General features: G+C 40.5%; 1 protein-coding gene across 1 annotated transcript in view; it reads left to right on the forward strand.

Annotated features, from left to right (window-relative positions):
• Positions 1 to 8,256, forward strand: part of EPHA3 (EPH receptor A3) — a 185,730-nt gene that overhangs the window by 171,857 nt on the left and 5,617 nt on the right. The window lies entirely within an intron of this gene.

Below are 8,256 nucleotides of genomic sequence, written 5' to 3' on the forward strand. Positions count from 1 at the left end.
TTCAGCAGTGCTTTTTGACAGGCTGACAGAGAAAAATGAGACAGAAAAATGAGAAGTGAGGCTTAAAATGGGCTGGGGCCTTGCCGTAGCCTTGTGTGCAGGAATGTGTAAGTGATACTGAAGGGCTGTGGGTCAGGGCAGCTCCTGGAGAAGGGGACACAGTGGGATCCCAGAGAGGGACAGACATCAGAGCAGGGGAAAGCACTCAGGGACTCAGCCCTGAGGGCTCTGGGAGTGCCTTGGCTCAAGTGGCTGCTCTCAGTTGTTATTTGAGGCCACAGCACTCCCACACTGTCTCTCCTCCTACCCATAATAAGCAATTAATCTAAGTTATAGAGGTCCCAGCTCTCTTCTAGCTATGTCTGTGCTGCTACTGGAGGAATGCTAAAGCTTCATGCCCACCATATGCTTGTAGGTGTTCCGAATATACTCGCTCAGGGGAAAAAATGTTTAACCTGACGACGTCTGGTGCTGATGCAAAACCTGTCTCTTCTTGCAGATTTTAGGGCTGATGTTTGTTTAAAACAGTCACAGCACCGTTGTATCCTATTTAAAAAACATATTTCTGGAGGTGCATAGGATATCCCTGTCCTCTGGGTGCTGGTTGCTGTTAACTGACCTCCACTGGAGGATGTGCTTGGCTGAACATCTGATTCCAGGCCACAGCCCAGGCACGTTCTGCACTAATACCTCACAGAAGAGGAGTCAAAGCCTTCAATTCCCTCTCTCCTTTAAAGTTTTCTATCCCTTCAGGCCACTCCATGGTATCTAATAATTTCTTGATACCCAAGGGGATGTTTTTATCCTTATTGATCATGGCTTTGCAGACTGTTCTACGTGCCTTTGAACCTCACACTGACAAAAGGTTTTTGTAGCCTCAGCACAGCAAACGTTTCATAATACCTTTCCTGGTGTTGTGTTTCATCTCAGATTCATGTACAAATTCCATTTTTAGTCCTTGTAAAGTACAGAGTATGGCTGATTTCTTTCTTACCTGTCTAAATTCACTTTTTAATCAGGTGGCCACCCCGAGCTCTTGCAAATAAGACCTGCACTGGTTCTGGACACATGGGGTTTTTTGTGTCCCTTAGGCTGCCTGGAGTTAACCAGCTCTGTAAGGGGCTGTTGGAACAGAACTCAGTGCAACCCATGTGGTTTTATGAAGCACAATTTCATGATATTTTTATTTGATTTATGTCTTGCTGTTCTTTCCTGTTTTCTGAACACGATGTTCATTTTTCTAACAGAGTCCTTTGGTTGTTTGGATATCTTTAGGGTGGGAGTGAGTTCATCGTTCTTCCAGTTTTGATCAATTTCATTATTTTTCCTCTTGAGCTTATTGTTTTTTCAGCCCACTGTGTATTACTTCACATTTGTGAGCCTTTCATACAGATACAAAGCAGATGGAAACTTTTCTCAGCTTGGGCTGGGGAGTCAGAATCACTTCACCCACCTGCAAGCAAGTTGGTGAGGCTGAAATGGCTCTTTAGCTGTTGTTTCATTTCAAAATTGTAACTTGAGTCATGCAACTGGAAGTACTTTGTGTACACTGCAAATCTGAAATGGACTCTTGAAAATTTTTTTGATCCGTTTAACTTTTTTCACTGATTTATATTTGTCATTTTTTAATATTTATGGAGTTTTTTAATTCTTACTTAAATTTATGATTCTCCACTTATATGTATACATATATACATGAATATATATATATATATATATATTTACAATGTATATTACCATTTTATGTATATGAATCTTACTCTTGCATGGCCATTTGAAAAAAATAAATTTAAAACATAGTGTGTAATTTAATATATTTAAAGGCTTTATGTGTCCCAAAGCTGTCATAGTACGGTGTGATCTTGAGGTATAAAGGTTGTGACATAGGATTCAGGGAGCTCAAACGTTGTGGCAGCTTTCCCATATCTGCTCTGTGTGTTCACATCTGTGATGTAGGGGGGACTGAAGTCATTTAGTCTTCATGAATCTATGGAACAGAGTTAATGCACAGCCCTCATCTGAAAGAAAATTGAAATTTGATTTTAATTCCTTTAGAAATCCTGGATTTCTGCCAGGCCTCTGATTGATTGCAAAACTGACACAGAATCTGCATCAAAAAAATCCCAACCTGCTTCTGCGTTTGCTTTTGGTAGTGTGAAAATCAGTGTCAGGTGTTGCTGTTGTTGTTTTTCTTTACTGCAAGCACATATTTAGGAGAAGAGGAAATAATTGTATTGCAAGGAAGGGGAGAAGAACACCTGAAAATTCAGGATATTTCAGAAAAATCATAACTGAAATTCTTTTCATATAGCCCAGAAAATTTAGGGGGTCAGGGTCAGTTGTTCTTCCTGATGAAAAAACATGTATGAATAATTAATTCCTCATACATTCCTTTACATGGTAGCAAGTTATTTGCAACCCTGCCTTGATTTACTTAAATTTTATGTGTAGTTTGAAACACTGGCTTGTGTAATTCCCTTGAGCAATCTTTGGAAGGGCTGTTCTTTGTGAGTAATTGTTTGCAAGGGTTCACTGCTAAACACCTTCAGCTTTGCTGTCTCTCGCTGTGCTGCTCTCACTGCTGTCATTCTCAGACATCCAGGGGCAGCACTTACAATTTAAAATTTGAATTTTAAACTTTGCTCCTCACAAAGTTTATTTCCATTTAAAATCTGATAATTCGGTGGAAACACTCTGCATTCTAGCTTGGTAGGATTTTTATGAAAATCAAACTCAAAAGGAGCAGTGTACAGGGCAAATAAAAAATTCAGACTTGCTCCTTTTTGCAGGATAATTCAAGCCCTGTTTTTTACAAAAATATTTGCAATTAAAGTACTGTTTAGATTGGCTGAATATTTTGTTGAGAAGTCCCTTTTTTTGCCATTCAGGTCAGAAGGCTTCAGATGCTTGACATATAGTGCTGACCTGCTGTAATATTGTTTGTTTGCTTCTCCCTGTTAGGAACTTCCAGGATGGAAGAGAGGAGGAGATTTCAGTTTTCCTTGGATGTTGTCAGGGTCTTAACAACAGGATTTGAGTTTGGCCATAAAATGTGTAGGGCATGATTCTGTGTGGACTTTAAGCTTCATTTAAAATCCAGCAACAACCTAATCTGTGTCCTAAACCCAGACTGTTGGCTCTAAAAGAATTCAAGTAATGTAAACTTAAAACTCCAGCTCTCTCTCTGAAGCCTGCTAAACATAAAATTGTGAATTTATGGAAGGACAGGGGAAAAAGGAGACTTAACTGCAAATCACAAAATGGAATGCAGTAAGTCCTACTCCTCCGTGTCTAAGCACAGTTTGGCTTGAGGGGTTAGGCTGAGGAGGATTTTGGGGGCTTCATTCAGCTTTTCAGACAGAAAAGCCCTGTTTCCACCTGATTTTCCTAGTGGTAATTATTACTCACTCTGCCATTGTCCCTTCAAAGTGAGGGGTTGGAAATGAGCAGGGCTGGCTGTTAACAGGGACAGTAAAATATCTATTTGCACTTTCACACCTCTAATTCTGTGAAACTTGGGCAGGAATTTACTGTGGGTTGGGATTGGGTGCTCTGTAATTTAAATAGAAAGGCAGCTGGACCAGCAGGCGGCCTGGTGGGGAGGGGAGGTTTTGCTGTTTATTGAGATTTCCGAGGAGTTCTTGGAGCCCTCGTTAGTGGTGGTGGCAATTCCACACCGGGAATGCTGGAAAGAGGTGACAGAAGTAGAAATTCACAGTGGTGCCTAAGCTTTTTATATATTTCTCATATATTTGTAGTTTGGTAGATTGCTAATGCATGCCTGTAGTACTTTTCCTGCTCTTTCCCCCTAGATTTTGGAACATATCCCTGAAATATTGTTTAGATTAATAAATAATCTTTATTGCAAGTAGGAGACCTACAATAAGAAGTGGGGCAACTCCAGGGGTGGGTTACTGGGGCAGCTGAATCTCCTATTGGATGTAGCTGTTAAATATTTAACCTTAAATTAATTAACCTTATAAAATCACAGAAATTTGATTCTGGGTGTGCCCATCACTGCTGGGACATCTGGAAGCTTCCAGATAAAGATCTGCTTTTAACTTGACTATTCTAACACTGATGCAAGGGGTTTTTCTCTTTTGATTATAGGCAACAGCAGTGCAGCCAAAGGTGAGATATAAAGGGAAGCTCTCCACAGCAAATGGTAGATTGTAAGCATTTTGAGAGCTTTATAAAGCTATTTTCTCTGCCTGTTCTGAGGAGCTTATAGACTGTCCTAACAATAATGAGTGGTTGGCATTGAGGGTCTGTCAGCCAGCTACACATCCCAGGAAATGGCCGTGTGCCTGTATTTCCTTAAAAGCACAGCTTAGGCTGGGTTATGAGAGGGGAAAAACCAAAATTCAGCAACATGCTGGGGGGATTTTTTTGCCTTTAGTGGTTTGGTGTTGGGAAGAAGTAAATGAAGGAGCATCAATACACCCAGGCATGTGAGTATTGATTCATTATCCCACCAAGATGCTGAAAAATAAAACTACATTGAAAATCATGTTCTGAGGGGCAGCTAAAGGATTAGGGAAGACTGAAGGATTGACCTTTGGGGCAGTTAAAATTTTCTTTGCTTATTATCCTAGTGAAAGCCGTGGTAAGTAAGGTTGTTTTGGGGTTTTTTTTTGCATTTGGTTGTTTGGGGGTTTTTTTGGGTTTGGTTTGGTTTTTTTGCCAACAATGGAGCTAGAAAACAAAAAATATTGGCATTTAGAGAGGTGTACCATTTTTGCAGCCTCAACTGCATTGTTTTTCCCCTTTGGTAATTTGTGTTGCCCCTCTTGATTTCTCCAGCTCTCCTTTCACTCCAAGGAACAGCCCACAACATGATTATTTGGAAAGTATGAAAACAACCCAGGAAGGCCCTTGGGAAAAGCCCATGTGCCCCCTTTAAGAGCTGAATTGCACTTTAGGGACTAAATTACCAATTCTGCTCAGAGCATGTTAAAAATGGGCATGAAGAGATGGAACTCCAAAGATTTTTATCTTTAAGGTCCAGGGATAATCAAGTAAACAGAATAACTCTACTTCTCCTTGGCATGTCATTTATTTACTGGTTTCCTGTTGATACACATGTATGCATATGACTCTGATTGCTACAGAAGATAAAACTGAAATTTGCTTTCTGTGCCACCTGTTGGTTTTGGGGTTATTTTTCTCTTGAAATAAAATTGTTATTAGACCCCAACTCTCAGCTCACCATAATCATAAAGCCCGTAGGATCTGAGTTCCAACCAGGCTCATTGGGAGCAATTTCACTTTACAAAATCAGCTTTTAATTACCTAAAATTTGCCACAGGAAATTACTTTATGTTTTTGGGGATTTTTTTTTAATGCTTTCCTCTTTAAAAGAAATTGACTGTGGAAAGGAAAGTCCAGATTTAAAAAACTGAAGGTTGGTTGTGCTGTTTGGAGAAAAGGATGGAAAGAGAGAGGCTCCCACAGTACAAAGTCTGGCATTGTGTGTGCACAGCTCCTGTGTGCATTTGCAGAAGAAGTGGCAGGACATTTTCAGTTTCTTCGTCTCAATTCCTGGATTTTACAACTTAGTTTGTCTTTTTTTCTCCCCAGACAGCAGCCAACCAGAGGTGAGATTTTCATGCTGTATTGGGGAGGGTTCTAATGATGTTTTCTGTGTTTTTTCTTGCTAGTGCAGCAAAATTTTCCTTGTGTTGTGACAAAAAGCTGTCCTAATGACAATACACCATAGTGCAGATAGCTCAAAGGTTAATTCCAACTGTTAAAGTAATGGACACATCCAGAGAAAGCTTCCAGCCACAGGATGTTTTGTAACTGGCATCTCACTGTTCAATTTGTCTCTCCAAACTGAGTCTTGCTGTTTGTTGGGTTTTTTTTAGGGCACCACATGTCAGTATATACTACTTTGTAGGTGTAGTAAATACAACAACAGCCAGGGTGAACAGGATAGAAAATCTTGCCATGACTGTCAAAAGATGATATGAGAGAGTGTATCATAGTTAAAGCAACAAGGTAAAAAGAGTTAAAGAAAGGAAAAAGAAAATAAAAAGGAGGGGAGAGAAGAAAAGATGGAGAGAAATGTTCTATTTCACTTCCCCTGAGCAAACATGTAATTTCCATGATTTCTTTTTAATGACTCTCTCCTGAAGCTGGTAGGTACTGATTTATGAAAAGCTGTAAAGGATCAGGTGGAGCCCTGCAGGACGTCGTTTACAGCTGCACGGACTGCAGCCCGTCTAATTTGTCTGCTAAAGTGTGAGCTCATGGCACACATCACCCAGACCATAAATTCCCTGGTCAGCCCTTCTGTCTAGGGGCTGGGGCAGGGGGAGAAAACTTGCCAGGGTGTGCAGATGATCTGCAAGCCCAGCTTTCCCCTGGTGCACACGAGGAGACAGCACAGGCTCTTCGCAGCGCGGCGAATTCCTGCTCGTTGATAAACAGTCCAGATGTCCTCTCTGAGGAGGAAAGTAACTAATTTCTGTTTGGAATCCTGCAAGAAGAAAAATGATACTTTACAGTGCTGGTTACTCTGAGGTCACTCACATTAAAATTAGGTCATATTTTTTGTCATGATGATACTTTGATCCAAGTAATAAACATAAAGGCTCTTTTGGGCCACTCTAATTCCTAATCCTAGAGACCTGTTCTATTTCAACTTGTTTATACTTTTTTTTTCATTAGTGATTCTTGAGTCAGACCTTGTTTTATTAGACTTAAGTTAAAAAGGTGTACTAGGCTGGGGGAAAAAAAATCTGTGTTTTATCACTAAGAACACTTCATAAATACTCTTAATTAATATCTTGGGATTCCAGACACTGTACCCAGAAAACTATAAATAAAAAACCATTGGCTCTTCACAGGACAAACAGTAGTCAGAGAAATTCAGGCCTTACAGCTACTGATTAAAACTGTCTTTGGCGTGATTATCAAACTGAGCCTTTAAAGCTGGTGTCACGTGGGTGTCTAAGATTTGGTTTGACCATGGCACCAGCACATGAAGTGAGCTGCTGTTTTGGGGACAGAGCAGGTTTCTGTGTCTTCTGTTGCTTTTCTTTCCATGGGTGGCTGTTCCCAGCATGTGAAGTCCAGAGCTGGTGTCAGTGGTCACAGTCCTGGCTGGGCTCTGGAGGGAAGGTAGCCGGGCAAAAGCTGTCCCCATCAGGGGCATGTCAGCTCCTCTGGGACCTGGTGAAAACTGCTTGTGTGTGTTTGGAGTTAAGGTTTTCAAGCATCCAAGTAGCTCTTCAATTATGCCCTGCATTCCCAGAAGGGAAAAAAAATACTGTATTAACTTTCTGAGCCTGAGAGAAATCAGCTGATTGATAACAATCAGAGTAAAAGGAGCTGTTTAAGATGTGGTCAATACTAAAAATCATTGTTCTTTTTTTCAAAAGTGAAAGGTAAAAGTCTTGATGTAACTAATGTTACTTGTGTAACTGATGTGGTATCCCCTGATTCCAGGGCAAGTCAGGTGTACTGAAAGGATGTGATGTTGTAGTGCTGCTGTTTTTGGTGAAGTTTAAGACATACTGGAATTGAGAAGGATTTGGAATTTCTAAGCTTCTTATGAGGTTGAAATCATTATGTTTAAATATGTGGTTCTCTTGGTGCCTTTAAAATCTCCTCCTATTTATGTTTGTTCCATTGATGAACAGAGATGACTTGGGCTTGGAGTGAAGAGGGTGTTTTACAGCCCAGATCAGTTCTCCACTTCCAGTAGCTGTCACCTACCTGTTACACAGTGTAATCACTGCCTTTAAATTATACTGTCAGTCCAGCCACCTCTCACTTTCACTGCTTTCAGTGACAAAAGTCACTTCAGTGCTAGAGAGAAAAAGAATTCTGGGGCAGAAAATAGACTGTGAAGTTGCAGAGATAACTGCTTTGAACATTCTCTAGTTCAGTCTCAGGCTCAGGCACAGCCAAGCACATGCTTGACTTTAAGCCTGCAATAAAACAATAAAAACAAGGTACTTTGCTTATTTTTGAAGCTTCTAACTTAGTAGCAACATTTAGGGTTTGTCAGTGGGCCCCAATATTCTGAACATTTGATATGACCAAATTCTACCAACACACTCGGCTTGGAGCCTGGAGTGTGCATTGTCTGTGTGATGTTTGGGACTAGGTGATTCACATAAATATAACCTAATTTAGTCTTTGTTAACATTAAAATGGGAGGTCCCAATGCACTTTGTGAATGCTGCAGTGATTTAAACACGGGCATGGGAAGCTGGAACTCTTCAGCAGGGTGATTAGACAGCATTT

The sequence above is a fragment of the Geospiza fortis genome, unplaced genomic scaffold, assembly GCF_000277835.1.
Source record: "Geospiza fortis unplaced genomic scaffold, GeoFor_1.0 scaffold72, whole genome shotgun sequence".
In the NCBI taxonomy this organism is placed as follows: Eukaryota; Metazoa; Chordata; class Aves; order Passeriformes; family Thraupidae; genus Geospiza; species Geospiza fortis.